General features: G+C 42.3%; 1 protein-coding gene across 2 annotated transcripts in view; it reads right to left on the bottom strand.

Annotated features, from left to right (window-relative positions):
- AATF (apoptosis antagonizing transcription factor) overlaps nt 1-19,567 on the bottom strand; it is a 115,075-nt gene that overhangs the window by 46,479 nt on the left and 49,029 nt on the right. The window lies entirely within an intron of this gene.

The following is a 19,567-nucleotide window of genomic DNA, read 5'->3' as shown; positions in this document are numbered from 1 at the left end:
AAACGTCTACTTCCTCCCCTTGCTGACTGTGTGCCGTGTGAGAGCAGAGACTCCATCTGAACACAATTGCCACTCCATCCCCTGCAGGGGCCCCTTGAAGGAGCTCCATATATACACAGAGGGGAAAACATTATTATTATTATTTTGAAATGGAGTCTTGCTCTATCGCCCAGGCTGGAGTGCAGTGGCACAATCTCAGCTCATTGCAAGCTCCACCTCCTGGGTTCACGCCATTCTCCTGCCTCAGCCTCCCGAGTAGCTGGGACTACAGGCGCCCGCCACCACGCCCGGCTAGTTTTTTTGTATTTTTAGTAGTGACAGGGTTTCACCGTGTTAGCCAGGATGGTCTTGATCTCCTGACCTCGTGATCCGCCTGCCTCGGCCTCCCAAAGTGTTGGGATTACAGGCATGAGCCACCACGCCCGGCCGGAAAACAATTATTTCTGAGAGAAAATACCAAATTTGTGTTTGCTTTATCATTTCTCCCACCACACACACATACCGTTTCAGTGTTTTTACACAAAAGGAGTCAATATACAACAACCTGGCTCTAATCCAGGGTACTATTATCTACCTAGGAATAGAGAAACCTATCTATTTTTCGTCAGTTGTTTTTGAACATATCTTTGCCATTGCCATTTTCAATGAAATGACTTCCCCACACAATATTCTTCTCACAAGTCTTACATAGGCCAGGTGACCTACACAACAAACACATAGACTGGTCTATTTAACAAATCTGGATGGTTTTAAGTGGATGAGAATTATCCTTTCCCCCTGCCCCCCATTCCAAGAGTACTTGAATTTAAAACAAACAAAAAACATTTAACTGGGGCCAGGCACAGTGGCTCACACCTGTAATCCTAGCACTTTGGAAGGCCGAGGTGGGTGGATAACCTGAGGTCAGGAGTTCGAGACCAGCCTGGCCAACATGGTGAAACCCCATCTCTACTAAAAATACAAAAAAAGAAAAAAAAATTGGCCGGGCATGGTGGCAGATGCCTGTAATCCCAGCTACTTGGGAGCCTGAGGCAGGAAAATCACTTGAACCCAGGAGATGGAGGTTGCAGTGAACCGAGATTGCGCCACTACACTGCAGCCTAGGCAACAAGATTGAAACTCCATCTCAAAAACAACCAAAACCCAAAAACCAAACCAAAACAAAAAAGCCATTTAACTATTTAAACTCATTCTTTGACTATTAAAATGATACAGATCTACACTCCCTCTTGTGTCTCATTTCTTAAAGGAAAAAGTTAGTTCTTCTCAGGAAATGAGAACAAGTACATCTTTGGTGCTTCCCCTATACTCCCCCCAACCCTTAACCTTTCCTGTAGTCTCTTTAAGTTGGCCCTTTTACTGCAAGACAGATGTCTTGACATCTTTGTAATAAAGGTCTGAATTAATTTCAGTTACAGTTGTGTGGTTTTAGAGACAGGGCCTTGCTTTGTTGCTTAGGCTGGAGTGCAGTGGCATGTTCATAGCTCACTGTGCCTTTGACCTTCCAAGTTCCCACCTTAGCCTTCGGAGTAGCTGGGACTACAGGCATGCATGCCCAGCTAATTTTTTCTAGTTTTTGTAGAGATGAGGTCTATGTTGCCATGGCTGGTCTTGAACTCTTGGCCTCAAGTGATCTTCCTGCATCAGCCTCCCACACTGCTGGGATTATACCAGATGAGCCACCATGCCCAGCCTAGTTACAGAGTTTCCTATTTAAATATCTTTTATCTATGAAACAGGCTTGCCAAATACCAGTTACAGGTTTCCATCTCCCACTCTCTAAGATCTAATGCTTCTAGGTATGAATTTTCTCTTCTGTGAAGTGTGTACTGCACAGTTCAATCTAAGTGTAACTATCTGCCAAAGAGTCTGATTTACCTGTCTTGAATTCCAGCTCTGCCCTTTACTACCTGTGTAGTTTGAGACAAGTTCCTTGAGCTCTCTGAGATTCAGTTTCCTCATCTTATAAAGTGGTAATTATACCTCACAAAGTTGTTTTGGGACTTAAAAAGATGATAAAAGTAAAGCACTCAGCAAAACATTAGTATTCAATAAACAGAAATATGGTGAACATCAGATCATGCTCATAGATAATCCCTAAACCCCATTTAGGGTAAAATAAATCATCTTCCACAGCTAAATTGCCACAGCTGCTAACAAACAAGTATAGTAATTCAATTTTCCTTTCTACTGATTTTCAAACATAGGTAACAAATAAGAGTGAAAAGATAAAAATGTAACAAGTAAAGAAAATCCACAAAAATGGTAAGTCATACATTTTAAAAGTATGTTATTGGTTACAGGACTTTTCCAAACTAGACCATGAGAAACTGGAGCAAAAGTCATCCTCTCCTTTATCATTTATTCTGTTTGAACTATCTGCGATTCTCTTTCCCTGACCTTCAGCTCCCCCACAATCCCCTGATTATACAATTCCTTTATATAGAAGGCCTCCTCCCAACCTCAGAATATCTAAAATCCTGGCTATCCTTCTTTGAAAGCCCAGATCAAATGCCATGTCCTCTTCCCTGGAGCCTTCTCTAATTCCCTGAAACTATTACTTTTCTCCCTCTTCTGAATTCTTCGATACACACTCACCAAGCATTTTGGTTATTTATGTTTATGTCATCTTGCTTGCCTGACTATAAGCTTCTTGCAGACAGGGGATACGTCTGACTGAAACTCTCACCCTAATACCTGGAACTCCACCACTGCCTTTGCATACAGTGATTATTCAATAATATTTCTAAGGGCTGGGCACAGTGGCTCATGCTTGTAATCCCAACACTTTGGAAGGCTGAGGCAGGGGGAATCACCTGAGGCCAGTAGTTTGAGACCAGCCTAGGCAACATAGTGAGACCCTGTCTCTAAAAAAAAAAAAAAAAAAAAAAAAAAAAAAAAAAATTTATATTAGCCAGGTATGGTGGCACATACCCATAGTCCTAGCTACTTAGGAGGCTAAGGTGTAAAGATAGCTTGAACACAGGAGTGTGAGGTTGCAGTGAGCTATGACTGTACCACTACAGTCCAGCCTGAGTGACAGAGTGAGACCCTCTCTCAAAATAATATTCCTAAAACCAGAGTCAAGTAGCAAGCAGTCTTCTAGATCTTGTCAACAAGCATGAAAAGCAGCCACCTTTTGCAAGGGGAAGTGCAATATTTACAAGAATAATACAGGGAAGAATGAAAGGAAATCAGGATGTGCGAATAAGGTCTAAGAAGCATCTTAATACTAAAGTTACAAAGAGTCCACCTTTGGTTACTCAAATAGAATGTATAGCTAGAGGCTACCACTGAAAAAGTCAGCCTAATTCTGCCTCACTGCCCTCGGTCTTTAAGGATTTGATTAGTTTTTCCACTTTTTGATTCTGCGTTGCAGCATGCCTCCAACTCTGGAGCTAGTGCTAATAAGGCCTATGATTTGGAAGAAAGGGTAAATTCATTCATTGAATAAAGCAGTACTATTTTCTCAGCACAAGCCCTAAAATACCTCAAAGGCCATAATATTTCACTAAACTTGGCCATTTGGGTTAAAATTTATTAGTCAACACAGAAAACTTTCTCATCAGACCCCATATATTCCAGTAGGCATGATATATAGTGTCTCCCAATGTCTAATTATTAACTAGAAGTGTAAGTAAATCACTATCAGTATTAGGCCATGATGAGTGAAGACAGAGTAAGAATTAAGCAATTCAAATGCTAAAGAACTTCTTGCCAATTTGCTTTTCTGTTTCCAACAAATAAAAGGAATTTTACAAGGACTAAGTGACTGACTTATGCAATTCTTTCTTTTTTTTTTTTTTGAGATGGAGTTTTGCTCTTATTGCCCAGGCTGGAGTGCAGTGGTGTGATCTCAGCTCACTGAAATCTCAGCCTCCTGGGTTCAAGCAATTCTCCTGCCTCAGCCTCCCTAGTAGTTGGGATTACAGGCATGCACCACCATGCCCAGTTAATTTTGTGTTTTTAGTAGAGATGAGGTTTCATCATGTTGGTCAGGCTGGTCTTGAACTCCTGACCTCAGCTGATACACCCGCCTTGGCCTCCCAAAGTGCTGGTATTAGAGGCAAGAGCCACCGCACCTGGCCCTCTTTTTTTCTTTTTTAAATTTAAGGAAATCTTTTTTTTTTTTTTTTTTTTTTGGAGACAGGGTCTTGCTCTGTCACTCAGGCTGGAGGGCAGTGGCACAGCCATAGTTTACTGTACAGCCCTGAACTCCTGTGCTCAAGTGATCTTCCCACCTCAGCCTCCTGAGTAGCTGGGACCACAGGCGCAAGCCACCATGCTTGGTTAATTTTTTTACTGTTTATTTTTTTATAGAGATGGGGTCTCACTATGTTGCCCAGGCTAGTCTCAAGCTCCTGGGTTCATGCAGTCTTCCCATCTTGACCTCCCAAAGTGTTGGGATTGCAGGAGTGAGCCACTGTACCCAGCAAGCCATGCTTTCTAATCCATACTAAAAGTAAGAATGTACGGAAGGTGCTGTTTAGATTTTCCAAGAGCTCCCACTTCAAAAATTCTGCCCATTGGTCACTAGATGGATGTCTTGGTGTGTACCTCACCCTCCATTTACAATAAAGGCAGGAAGAAGGGTTATAGATCCTCTCGGATACCAGCTCAGTTACTATTTTTTAGCATTCTTTATTTAGCAAGGTTTCTTTTACTATATGTCATTTATGTTTAAAGAATAAAGAGGAAGTCATTCTGAACTAGAGAAGAATTCACAAGTAAGAAACTGAAAAGGTAGTACTAACTTGTATTCTGTGATTATGTCCCTTAAGAACCAAAAGCCCAGCTGAAATAAATCTCTCCCTATATTTCCAGCATTCTCCCTCTAGCCTTCAGATGCCAATAATTCTTCAGCCCCACCAGAATCAATAAACCATCAATCCTGTCACCTTTTCAGCATCCCTCTTCTTCTCGTCCTGTGCTCACTTCCCTCCTTACCCAGGTGAATGAGATTCCAGAATCCATCAGGATAATCACCCCGATATATACCCTGAACTTCCCTGCAAGCTGTCCCTTTGTCATACAGACCCACAATCCCTTAGGGATAGATGTATCTTGGAATTCAGAATGTTTCATATTTTAGAAAGGTAATACACTGCATATGTCATAAATGTGTCCGCAGAGTCTGGGGCAGCACCCCAAAGTCAAACACGAAATTTCTGTAGCAAAGTATATATTCCCACATAAATCTGATAAATAAAGCCTATAAATAGCTTCATGCTCATTCAGATCAGGTGCTGCCACCACAACAGTTTGCCAAACTTACCAAAACAAACAAAAACTACGAGTTTTCAGATTTTTAATCTTGGAATTGTTGGCAAGGGATTATTTAGCTGTACTTCTGTGGCAAAACCCCAAGCCATATTAAATCTCAGTACCTGCATCCACATGGATGAATGTGGTGAGAGAAAGACCAGATCTTGCAAACTGGCCTCACTTTCATATCATTACCAGTAACCTGTGGGTCTTTTCGGCTACTTGACAGTGCAACTACGCTTTCCTAGTCCATTCACTCTCTGAGGTAACTTTTTCTTACCCTCTCTTTTCTCAAACCTCCATCTCCTCCTATATCTTATCACTCTCGGCTCCTTCATTGATAAAAAATGTCATAAAATAACATAAAAGCACTCACATGAGGACTCTGCACGTGCTCTCACCCCTTACCTCCCTGCAACTATACTCATACGTCCTGCCTTCCCTCTATCCGTCACACCAACCCCTCCTTACTTGTGTACTGACCAGCAATTCTTACCTCTTTTCCTGCAACATCCATTTTTACCTCTCTACAGGATCATTTCCATTAACATACAAAATATATCTCCTATCTTAAAACTCTCTCTCAAACCTTCCAGCAGCTGTCCCATTTCTCTATTCCCATTACAGCAAATCTCCTCAAAGCTGTCTATAATCACTGTCTCCAATTTATTTCCTCTCATTCTTGCTCTTGCAACCTCGGCCTCCCAGGTTCAAGCAATTCTCCTGCCTCAGCCTCCCAAGTAGCTGGGATTACAGGCACCCGCCATCATGCCTGGCTAATTTTGTATTTTTGTAAAGATGGGGTTTCACCATGTTGGCCAGGCTGGTCTTGAACTCCTGACCTCAAGTGATCCACCTGCCTCAGCCTCCCAAAGTGCTAGGATTACAAGGCAGGAGCCACCAAAAAAAGCCTGGCTTTTTTTTTTTTTTTTTTTTTTTTTTTGAGACGGAGTCTCGTTCTGTCGCCCAGGCTAGAGTGCAGTAGTGCGCTCTCTCTTGGCTCCCTGCAACCTCTACCTCCCGGGTTCAAGCGATTCTCCTGAGTAGCTGGGAGTACAGGCGCATGCCACTATGCCCTGCTAATTTTTTGTATTTTTAGTAGAGATGGGGTTTTGCCATGTTGCCCAGGGTGATCTCAAACTCCTGATCTCCAGTGATCTGCCCATCTTGGTCTCCCAGAGCGCTGGGATTACAGGCATGAGCCACCATGCCCGGCCTCCTCCCATTCTCTCTTGAACCCCCTCCACCACTCTACTAAAAGAGCTCTTGTTGGTCAGATGTGGTGGCTCGCAACTGTAATCCCAGCACTTTGGGAGGCTGAGGCAGTCAAATCACTTGAGATCAGGAGTGTGAGACGAGCCTGGGCAACATGGCAAAACCCCGTCTCTACTAAAAATACAAATTATCAGCCAGGTGTGGTGGCGCACGCCTTTAGTTCCAGCTACTCGGGAGGTTGAAGTGGGAGGATCACTTGAGCCTGGGAGGCAGAAGTTTCAGTGAGCCCCACTGCACTCCAGCCCTGGTGACAGAGTGAGACCCTGTTTCAAAAAAAAAAAAAGTTCTTGTCAAGGTCACCAATGGCTTCCACATTGCTAAAACCAAGATCAATTCTCTCTCAGCCCTCGTCTTACTGGATCTGCCTGCAGCATGAAGATTTATGCCTGTTTTTTTTCTAAAAGTTTAATAGTTTTAGCTCTTATATTTGGGTCTATGATTCACTGTAAATCAACTTTTGTGTAGGTGTGAGGGAAGGCTTCATCTTCATTCTTTTGCATGTGTATATCCAGTTGCTCCAACACCACTTGTTAAAAAACAAAACAAAAACATGTTCTTCTGCCCACTGAATCGTCTTGGTACTCCTGTTGAAAGTCAATTAACTATAAATGTAAGGGTTAACTCCTGGACTCTCAATTGTATTCCATCGATCTATACGCCTAGCCTTATGCCAGTACCACAATGTCTTGATTATTGGAGCTTTGTGGTAAGTTTTGAAACTGGAAAGTGTGAATGCTCTAACTTTGTTTTTTTTCCAAGATTGTTTTGGCTATTTTGGGTTCTTACATTTCCATACGAATTTTAGAATCAGCTTGCTAATTTCTGCAAAAAAAAAAAAAAAAAGGCAACGGGAATTTTGATAGGGATTGTTTTGAAGCTTTAGATCAATTTGAGGAGTACTGTCATCTTAACAATGTTAAGTCTTCAATCCATGGGCATGGGTCAGCTTTCCATTTATTCAGGTCTTTAATTTCTTTCAGCTATATATATACACACACATACATGTATTTTTTGAAATGGAGTCTTACTCTGTGGCCCAGGCTGGAGTGCAGTGGTGCAATCTCAGCTCACTGCAAGCTCCACCTCCCGGGTTCACGCCATTCTCCTGCCTCAGCCTCCCAAGTAGCTGGGACCACTGGCGTCCGCCAACATGCCCGGCTAATTTTCTGTGTTTTTAGTAGAGACGAGGTCTCACCATGCTAGCCAGGATGGTCTCGATCTCCTGACCTCATGATCTGCCTGCCTCGGCCTCCCAAAGTGCTAGGATTACAGGCGTGAGCCACCGCACTGGCTCTTTCAGCAATATTTACAATGTTCAATGTGTTAAATATTTCATCTTCTCAGTTAAGTTTATTCCTAGGTATTTTATTATTTTAGATGCTATTGTAAATAGAATCATTTTTCTAATTTCCTTTTTAGGTCATTCATTGCTGGTATACAGAAACACAACTGATTTTTTGTGCACTCATTTTGTATCCTACAACTTTGCTGAATTCATTTATTAGTCAGCTCTAGCAGTTTTTTGGTAGCTTCTTTAATACCTTTTTTTGTTTTTTTGAGACGGAGTCTCCCTCTGTTGCCCAGACTGGAGTGCAGTGGTGCTATCATGGCTCACTGCAACCTCCACCTCCCAGGTTCAAGCAATTCTCCTGCCTCAGCCTCGCGAGTAGCTGGGGTTACGGGCGTGCACCACCATGCCTGGCTAATTTTTGTATTTTTAGTAGAGACGGGGTTTCACTATGTTGGCCAGGCTGGTCTTGACTCCTGGCCTGAAGTTGATCTGACTGCCTCAGTCTCCCAATGTGCTGGGATTACAGGCATGAGTCACCGTGCCCAGCCGGTACTTTCTATATACAGGATCATATCATCTGCAAATAAAAGATAGTTTTACTTCATCCTTTCCAATTTGGATGTCTTTTCTTTTTCTTGCCTAACTGCCCTGGCTAGAACCTCTAGTACGATGCTGAATAAGTGGCAAGAGCAGACATCCTTGTCTTGTTCCTAATCTTACGAGAAAGCATTCAGTCTCTGGTCACTGAGTATGATGTTATTTGTGGTTTTCACAGATGCTTTTTATCAGGTGAGCAAGTTTCCTTCTATCCCTAGTTGTTTAAAAATGTTTTTATCATGAAAAGATGTTAAAGGCTTTTACTGTCTCTACTGATATGATCATATGGTTTCTTTCCATATTCTGCTGATATGTTATATTACATTAATCGGTTCTTGATGTTAAACTAACCTTGCATTCCTGGGCTAAATCCTTCTTGGTCATGGTGTGTAATCCTTTTTGTTTTTGTTCCTTCCTTCCTTCTTTCCTTCCTTCCTTCCTTCCTTCCTTCCTTCCTTCCTTCCTTCATTCATTCCCTCCCTCCCTCCTTCCCTCCCTCCCCCCTTCCCTTTATCTCTCTCCTTTCTGTCTCTCCTTCTCCGTCTTCCCTCCCTCCCTCCGTCCCTCCCTCCCTCTCCTTTCTCTCTCTCTCTCTCTCTCTCTCTCTCTTTTCTTGGTCTTGCTCTGTTGTCCAGGCTGGAGTACAGTGCCACAATCACAGTTCACTGCAGCCTCAACCTCCCAACCTTAAGCAGATCCTCCTACCTCAGTCTCCTGAATAGCTGGGACTACAGGCATGGCCCACCATGCCTGAATAGTTTTTTTGCTTTTTATAGAGACGGGGTCTCCCTATGTTGCCTAGACTGGTCTCAAACTCCTGGGCTCAAGCAATCCTCCCACCTTGGCCTCCCAAAGTACTGGGATTACAGGCGTGAGCCCCTGTGCTCGGCCTGTAATTTCTTCTTTGAGATCTTTTAGTCTGGTTTGGGTATCAGGATAATACTGACTTCACCCTTTTTTTTTTTTTTTTTTTTTGTGGGAGGTGGGTAAGAGACAGAGTTTCATTCTGTTAGCCAGGCTGGAGTGCAGTGGTGTGATCATAGCTCACTGCAGCTTCAAACTCCTGGGCTCAAGTGATCTCCTCCTTCTTGAAACACTTTCTTTACAGGCAACCTGGAAAATCACTCTTCCTCTATTCTCTCTTACATCACTGGTTGCTCCTTCTTCATCACTTCTGTTGCTCCTTCCCATCTCCCCAATCTATAAAAGTTTGAATGTTCCAAGACGTGGGCTTCAAATCTCTTTTTCTCTCTACCTTCATTTTCTAGGTAATCTCATTCAGTTTCATGGTATTAAATATAATCTATATGCTGATGGCTCGCAAATTTATACCTTCGGCCTGGACCTTCCCATGAACTCCAAAAATATATATGTAACTCCTCAACAACTCCACATGAATGTGGCAGAAGTATCACAAACAATATAACTAATCTGTAACCAAAATAAAGCCAACATAGGTCCACAGGGGTTGGGAAGAGGGGGCAATATAACCAAAACCAAGCTCCTGATTTATCTTCCAAACTAGCTTCTCTCACTTTTTTCTCAACTCTGTAAATAGCAACTTAATCCCTCCTACTGCTCAGGCCAAAAACCTTAATAGTCATTCTTGATTACTCTCTTTTCATATACCACATACAATCCATCAGCAAATCCTGTGTCAGCTCAATCTTCAACATAAATCCAGAATCCAACCACTTCTCTCTTCCAAAAACACCCTAGTTTAAGCCACTGCCATCGCTTGCCTGGATTATCACTGGAGTCTTTTAACTGGTCCCCTGTCTGCCACCTTGCCCCCATTCTCTTGTGTCTACTCTTAACACAGCCGTCAGTGATCCTTTTAAAATATGAGTCCAATCATATTACTCCTCTATATTCAAAATCCTCTGGTAGTTTCCCATCTCAGCCACATCAAAGTGCTACAGTGGCCTACAAGGTCCCACAGGACCTGGCCTCCCATTACCTCTGGCTTCCTCTCCTACCATCCTCTTTCTTGCCTACTCCCCCACTGACTCCCATGACTCTGGCCTCCTTGATTTTCCTGGAACATGCTAGCCTCTGTTTTGCCTCAGAGTCTGTGCACTTGCCATCCCCATTGTCCCTAATGCTCTTCCCCCAGACAACTGCATGGCTCTGTTTGTCACTTCCTCAGGTCTCTGCTCAAATATCTTTATCTCCGAAACATCCTAAATTAAAACGGTAACCATCACTTCCCTATCCTAGGGCTCGCTTTCACCATACCCAGTTTCATCATTCTCTACTGCATTTGTCACAATGTGGTTCCCTGTTTCATTCCACCTCTAAGCTACAATGAATGCTCATGAGGGCAGGAACTTTGTTTTCTTCCAGTCTCTAACAGTTCCAAGAGAATTTTCTGTGGTAATGGAAATGTTCTACATTTGCACTGTCCAATACAATAGTAACTAGCACATGTGGTTACTTAGCACCTGAAATATAACTAGTATGGCCGGGCGCGGTGGCGCACGCCTGTAATCCCAGCACTTTGGGAGGCTGAGACAGGCGGATCACGAGGTCAGGAGATCGAGACCATCCTGGCCAACATGGTGAAACCTCGTCTCTACTAAAAATACAAAAAAAACTAGCGAGGCGTAGTGGCGGGTGCCTGTAGTCCCAGCTACTCGGGAGGCTGAGGCAGGAGAATGGCGTGAACCTGGGAGGCAGAGCTTGCAGTGAACCAAGATCGTGCCACTGCACTCCAGCGCGGGCGACTGGGCGAGACTCTGTCTCAAAAAAAAAAAAAAAAAAAAAAAAAGGAAATATAACTAGTGTGACTGAGGAGGACTGCCATTGTATCTTGGTATTCTATTTAAATTAATCAACAATTTAAATCTAAACAGTCATCCATGTGCTACTCATTTTGGACAGCAGCAGCCGTAGGGACAGTAGTTAGCTCATAAATACACAATAGATACTGCAAATATTTGTTGAATGAATGGAAGATAAAAAGAAATATGACTTTTTTCCTCTTTAACTTTTTATTACAGAAATTTTCAAACATTCACAAAAGTAGACAATAGCAAAATGAACCCTCTTCTACCTGTCACTAATCTGAAGGTTATTCTGCCCTTCTGTTCAGATAAGAACAGTGGATACCAGCAACTCAATCTGGCTTCCAACAATGATTACATTCTTGGAAATATGGAATTTGTATTATCCAACGTTTATGTCAAATAGCGCCTCGTAAGGTCTTTTACAAGTTATAGAGAAATTACTGTAGAATTAGATCAGGTGTATGTTGAGGGGTAAACCAGTAGGCTAATGAATGCTCGAGGCATGTTTGTGAGAACGCTAGAGAACCACATGTGCATTTTTATATCAAATACCTGACTGCTTTTTTCAACATTTTCTCCACCTTAATTTTATTAAAGTCACACTCTTAATTTTGTGACTACACAGTCACTCTTGTTAGGTAACACAAATTCTTTGGGCAGGGATTTTGGTCTTATTAGCCTTTATAAAACTAGTATCTGGCATAATAAAAGTTTCTGTCGTTGTTAGAGACAGGGTCTCACTATATTGCCCGGGCTGGTCTTGAACTCCTGGACTCAAGACAATCCTCCTGCCTTGGCCTCCCAAAGAGCTGAGACCATAGATGTGAGCCACCGTGCCCAGACTAATAAATGTTAACTGAATAAAGTTTATAACTGTATAAAAGTGACACTTGTGAATTGTCAGAGTGCTAAAAGATACAGTAGATCTCCAATTTCCTAAAAAGATAAAGATTTGAAAAGAAAATTCTCAAAGGATTTTCAAACTTGTCCAATCAGAAGGGAGTAAAATGTGTCAGAAAGAAAATCAAACCGGGAGCAAGAACACAGGTTTCAACGTCCTAACTCACTAAGTGGGTAAATCTTACAACAGTCACGTACTTCCTTCAGGCTACATTTTCTGCACTTGTAAAAAGTGAGTTTGGACTTGATGGTCTCCAAAGATGCCATCCAACTTTAAGATGATTATGCTTTATCTAGATCCACAATACATATACATTTTTTTTCCCATAAGTTACTGGGGTACAGGTGATATTTAGTTACATGACTAAGTTCTTTAGTGGTGATTTGTGAGATTTTGGTGCACCTATCACCTAAGCAGTAGACACTGCACCATATTTGTAGTCTTCTTCCCTTGCCCCTCTCCCACTCTTCCCGCAAGTCCCCAAAGTCCACTGTATCATTCTTATGCCTTTGTGTCCTCATAGCCTAGCTCCCACATATCAATGGGAACAGACGATGTTTGTTTTCCATTCCTGAGTTACTTCACTTAGAGTAATAGTCTCCAGTCTTATCCAGGTCACTGCAAATGCTGTTAATTCATTCCTTTTTATGGCTCTGTAATATTCCATCATACATATATACCACAGTTTCTTTATCCACTCGCTGATTGATAGGCATTTGGGTTGGCTCCATTGTTTTGCAATTGTGAACTGTGCTGCTATAAACACATGCGTGCAATTATCTTTTTCAAATAATGATTCTTTTCCTCTGGGTAGATACCCAGTAGTGAGACTGCTGGATCAAATAGTAGTTCTACTTTTAGTTCTTTAAGGAATCTCCACACTGTTTTCCACGGTGGCTGTACTAGTTAACATTGCCATCGGCAGTATAGAAGTGTTCCCTGTTCACTGCATCCACATCAGCATCTACAGTTTTTTAATTTTTTTATTATGGCCATTCTTGCAGGAGTAAGGTGGTATCACATTGTGGTTTTGATTTGCATGTCCCTGATCATTAGTGATGTTGAGCATTTTTTCATGTTTGTTGGCCATTTGTCTATTTTCTTTTGAGAATTGTCTATTCATGTCTTTTGCCCACTTTTTGATGGGATTGGTTTTTTCTTACTGATTTGAGTTTGCTGTAGATTCTGGATATCAGTCCTTTGTCAGATGTATAGAGTGTGAAGATTTTCTCACAATACATATACATTTTTGAAGATGCCTATAAACTTCCCCTTTGCTAAATCATTTTTTCTATACACTACTTTCAAAGGAGCAACACATTAATATCAAGACCTCATGCCGGCCGGGCGCGGTGGCTCAAGCCTGTAATCCCAGCACTTTGGGAGGCCGAGACGGGCGGATCACAAGGTCAGGAGATCGAGACCATCCTGGCTAACACGGTGAAACTCCGTCTCTACTAAAAAAAATACAAAAAACTAGCTGGGGGAGGTGGCGGGTGCCTGTAGTCCCAGTTACTCGGGAGGCTGAGGCAGGAGAATGGCGTGAATCCGGGAGGCGGAGCTTGCAGTGAGCTGAGATCCGGCCACTGCACTCCAGCCTGGACGAAAAAAAAAAGACCTCATGCCTACTTTAGAGAAGAGGTAATGTCTCCATTTCTTGAGGAGTGCCAAATTCTATACTTGAGGCTACTAAAATACTGCTGGGATCCTGTGTTTAATTTACACTCAGTCAGCTGACACTGGGCTTATTAGTACAAAAAGGGTAATTTGGGCCACATATTTGCCTAGCAAACTCTCCAGGTACCATTTGTGTTTGAAAAAGTTTCTTCAACACTTCTAAGCCAATTCTTATCTCTTTCCTAGCTGGCCCCTTAAAATGTACTGTTTTAGGCTTTGTTCTGAGGTTTTACCTTTGTTTAAACGAAGTGGTATTACTAAAGTCATGGTCTGATTTTTTTTTTTTTTTTTTTTTTTTTTGAGACAGAGTCTCGCTCTGTCACCCAGGCTGGAGTGCAGTGGCCGGATCTCAGCTCACTGCAAGCTCCGCCTCCCGGGTTCACGCCATTCTCCTGCCTCAGCCTCCCGAGTAACTGGGACTACAGGCGCCCGCCACCTCGCCCGGCCAGTTTTTTGTATTTTTTAGTAGAGACGGGGTTTCACCGGGTTAGCCAGGATGGTCTCGATCTCCTGACCTCGTGAACCGCCCGTCTCAGCCTCCCAAAGTGCTGGGATTACAGGCTTGAGCCACCGCGCCTGGCCGCTCTGATGTTTTTTAAAGCAAGAAAGCTGAAAGAAATGAAGGCCAGTCATGTGCACCTTACCTTGATGCTCCTGTTTGATGAAATTTCTAGACTTTGCATTTAAAATGTGGCTTTTGGCCGGGCGCGGTGGCTCAAGCCTGTAATCCCAGCACTTTGGGAGGCTGAGATGGGCGGATCACGAGGTCAGGAGATCGAGACCATCCTGGCTAACACGGTGAAACCCTGTCTCTACTAAAATACAAAAAACTAGCCAGGGGAGGTGGCGGGTGCCTGTGGTCCCAGCTACTCGGGAGGCTGAGGCAGGAGAATGGCGTGAACCCGGGAGGCGGAGGTTGCAGTGAGCTGAGATCCGGCCACTGCACTCCAGCCTGGGCGACAGAGCAAGACTTCGTCTCAAAAAAAAAATAAATAAATAAAAATAAAATAAATAAAATGTGGCTTTTGCTTCCTGTTCTGTGCAGCTTCCACAATAGTGAGCTCAAGCTAGCAACCATATGCTAATATTGATGACATACCTGGGTCTAAACACTGACAGATATACAATGGCAGCGCTATTGATGGAAAATGTCTTAAAGAAGCAGAAACTAGGCCGGGCGCGGTGGCTCAAGCCTGTAATCCCAGCACTTTGGGAGGCCGAGACGGGCGGATCACGAGGTCAGGAGATCGAGACCATCCTGGCTAACACGGTGAAACCCCGTCTCTACTAAAAAAATACAAAAAAAAATTAGCTAGGCGTGGTGGTGGGCGCCGTAGTCCCAGCTACTCCGGAGGCTGAGCCAGGAGAATGGTGTGAACCTGGGAGGCGGAGCTTGCATTGAGCCGAGATCATGCCACTGCACTCCAGCCTGGGCGACAGAGCAAGACTCCTCAAAAAAAAAAAAAAAAAAAAAAAAAAAAGCAGCAGAAACTACCATGTAGTGCCAATAAAATGCTTATACATGGTATATAAAATAATCTTGCAGTTATCAAAACTGAAATTTAATTGGGTCCTGGTATTTGCTTTGAGTTGTTTTTAATACCATTACTATGCCCCAATAAACCTAATTCCATGCTATATCTTCAATCATAATTTCAATTTTAATTAATTAATTAATTTATTTATTTATTTTTGAGACAGGGTCTCACTCTGTAACCCAGGCTGGAGTGTAAGTGGTGCGATCTCGGCTCACTGTAGCTTCGACCTCCTGGTCTCAGATGATTTTCCCACCTCAGCCTCCAAGTAGCTGAGACTACAGGCAAGCGCCATCACATCCAACTCATTTTTTTTTTTTTTGCATTTTTTGTAGAGATGGGGTTTCGCCATGTTGCCCAGGCTAGTCTCAAACTCTTGGGCTCAAGTCATTCACCCACTTTGCCCTCCCAAAGTGCTGAGATTACAGGTGTGAGCTGCCATGCCTGGCCAATTTTAAAATTTATGTACTTCATACATAAGTCCTTTCTAAAATAACCATAAATATCTATGTGTAGTTAAGTTTCATCAGACTTTTAAGAAACACTATCCAGATCTCAAATAACAGCAACATTTTAAAGTAAAACTAAAAACAAAATACTGCCCTGAACAGAAGACGTGAGTCCAACAACTCATTCACAGAGGCAGGTTCAAATCAGACTTAAAAACATGTTATTAACCATCAATTGAATCACTGGAAAGATACATGCCAATAGTAAGAATATCATCCTGCCAGGCTGGGTGCCGTGGCTCATACCTGTAATCTTAGCACTTTGGGAGGCTAACGTGGGCGAACTGCTTGAGCCCAGGAGTTCAAGACCAGCCTGGGCAACACGGCAAAACCCTGTCTCTACAAAAAATATGAAAATCAGCTGGGTGTGGTGGTACCTGTTTATAGTTCTAGCTACTTGGGAGGCTGAGGTGGGAGGACTGCTTGAGCCCAGGAGGTCAAGGTTGCAGTGAGCTGAGATTGCACCACTGCATTCCAGCCTGGGCAACAGAGTGAGATCCTGTCTCAGAAACAAACAAACAAAATAAATAAATAAAACAAGAAATATATTTAAAAAATACCGTATCACCATTAACATAAGGGTAGCTTGAGACATCTTCTTATTCACACTGACATCTAAGTGCATACAATTCTACCACATCACCTGTCCATATTAATCACTCACCAATTTAATTAAAGTCATGTCAGAAAGCCTGCCTCTTCTCTATTTCTCAACATTATCGACTTTTAATAGTTCACTGAATTAGTAATTACTTGTTTATGGCATTATCAAATGTCTTAGATACAAAAGTTCAGCATGTGGCAAGGTCAGCTATAGGCATGTCCTGATGGCAAATGAAAGAAGAAATTTAACCCATCAAAGTGGTCATCAAAAGAGCAAAACCTATTATGCCATTCTCTAGATACTCTTGGCTAGATTCAAAGTGACAGGACAAACCACATCAAAACTAAACAGAGCTAGAAGCAACATACAAAATCCTAATGAACCCTTAGAAATCCAGGTATTGATCTGTTGACATCTAAGCTCAATTAGTCCTTTCAGAACAAAATATCTCATGAAGTGACAAGAAACTAGTTTGCAATCTGGGATATGAAAAGAATAAAGCCAGTCACTTTATACAGCTTATTGCTAAGTGCAGTTTATCACAACATGAGGATCTTGTGAGGATTAAATCAAGACACATGCCAAGTACCTATCTACTTAGTCCAGGGACTGGCACGCCACTAGTGTTTAGCAAATCCTGGTCCTTCCCCGATTCTTTAAAAACTTAGGCTAATTAAGTCAAAGATCATCTGATGGTTTAAAAAAATAAAACAAAACAAAAGCCTTAAATGGTGATACAGACACCAGATCTGAAGAGAACTGAATGTTATAAAGTAGCAGATAGGATCACGACAATAACAGACACTGAAAACCCTTTTGAATGGCTCATCCTTCGTGGTCATTTACAATCTTCATGTTTTGTGAAACTGCCTTTAGGAATGCGCTTTGACAAGAAATAGGCCAAACTGTAAAGTAATTCTGTTTGGAAGTAAAATCCCGCAATGGTTTTCTGAAGCAGGTGAACAGTTTCTCTCGTAAAACCTTCACCATTGGCTATACTTCACGCTTTCAGCAATTCCAGTTTCCAAACAAACAGGTAACAAAAGTATAAAGCTAATTTTTTCATTAGAATTTTAAGTAACAAAAGTTCAATAAATCATTTGCCTTCTAAGAAAAAAAGTTACTTTCTAACACAAAACACTTTTTCTGGTTCTATTAAAATAAAGTTTATTTACAAACTGAAAACTGTAATACTACAGTGAAATCTCTTTATGGCTCAAGAATGAAATATTTAAGAAATAAAGGTATGGAAACAGCAAGACTTGGTCTAAGAAGTCCTGACATTAACTACCAGTGTTGCCATTTACTATATGTTGTCAGAAGGTTACTTAACTTCTCAGGGTCTGTTTCCTCTAAGGTTCTTTTCAGCTCTAAAAATGATAAAATTATTTATGATATCAGATACTATCTTCTACAGCCCACACACATACATATGTATGTATGTACATACACATATACATACATATATACATGTACCTTTATTAAATAATACAAATATATTTTGAAAGTTATGGTAACTTGAAGCCCATTAAGAAACAAAGAATGGCCTGTAATCCCAGCACTTTGGGAGGCCGAGACGGGCAGATCACGAGGTCAGGAGATCGAGACCATCCTGGCTAACACGGTGAAACCCTGTCTCTACTAAAATACAAAAAACTAGCCGGGCGAGGTGGCGGCGCCTGTAGTCCCAGCTACTCGGGAGGCTGAGGCAGGAGAATGGCGTGAGCCCGGGAGGCGGAGCTTGCAGTGAGCTGAGATCTGGCCACTGCACTCCAGCCTGGGTGACAGAGCGAGACTCTGTCTCAAAAAAAAAAGAAACAAAGAATGAAAGTGTGAATGACTATGTGCGTGTAGAGGGGGAGTGTTCTGACCCCACACATCATTCTCAGTAGTTAGGGCATTTACACAGCTTCAAGACACCTGAATTAACCAAGTAAGCCTTTAAACCCTTACAATGGAACATTAAAATTCAATGTGGCTATAATCTCTTCCTTACAAAACATGAACCCAAAGAGTCTGGCTTCAAGTATGGTTTTAAAAAGGGGAGAATGTATTATATTCACCACCCAGCTCTTCCATATATGATCACATTAAAAACACACACACAAATGAAAACTCACAGGCCCATTGTAATATATTGAATCACTTCTAAATGCAACACTTAGCTCGGGCTTACTACTCTGACAAATAAAGGAAAGCACTTTATGAAGCCAATTTAATTGGGAGGTGACAGAAAACATACAGCCATTTTCTTTAGCCTTATCACTGAATTGGCTTCAGCTCCAATCTCTGGCAAATCCCACTCAACAGAAGAAATTAACCAGGTCAGCAGAACAGGTGCTACCTTGTGTCTGTCAAGGGCCTGGCATCACCACAATTACTTGCACACAATGAAGCAGTAATCTTTACAGATCATCTCTCCCAGGCAGCATATTGGGGAGGGGGAGGAAAACTGAAGGGTGAGGGGAGTGGGAAGAAGAAGGGGAATGGGAAGCAAAGAGAAAAGGCAAGAAAAGAAAATGAATGTGCAGCTGCCTTGCAGCTCAGCAGATGTCAGAATGTGATGTACGAGGCTAGGAAAAGCTGTCGTAGCCTGCTGCCAAAGAGTGGTAAGTGATTAAAGCCTGCACAGTTCTAAGCACCATATTTAGAATCTGCAGGGTTTCAAGACTTGCACCCATTCCTTGCTGTGCTGCCAGATGTTGGCAACTGGTCCAGTTCCTACTGACTGTGCATGGATGGCAGCAGTTGGTGTAGCAGCAAAGCAATCTGGAATGCTTCCGGAGATGCTGTACATTAACAAGTGTCACCCATCATTCACCTTTACAGAAGGCTGAAACAACTCCAATTTGCTGCCACTTCCCTCTCGGGAAACAGCCAAGATAAAGTTGTGCCTGGCAGCCCCATTTGTTTCACTCAGGTGTTTCAGCTGCCTTGCTGACCTCCATTAGTTTAAGTTTTAATTTAGATTAACCCCAGCACCCCAATTAACCAGCAAGGGGAAAAGCTAAGATGTGACTAGTCATAACTCTGAAATCAGAATTTATCGAAGTTAAAATTATTAATTGGGATGAAGGGCCAATCAAGTAATGCTATTTCTTTTAAACGGACCTCCAGGCAAAAA

The sequence above is a fragment of the Rhinopithecus bieti genome, unplaced genomic scaffold (genome assembly GCF_001698545.2).
Source record: "Rhinopithecus bieti isolate Rb0 unplaced genomic scaffold, ASM169854v2 scaffold_1853, whole genome shotgun sequence".
NCBI lineage: Eukaryota > Metazoa > Chordata > Mammalia > Primates > Cercopithecidae > Rhinopithecus > Rhinopithecus bieti.
Note: the sequence above shows the minus strand (reverse complement) of the source record. Positions and strands in the feature narration are given on the sequence as shown.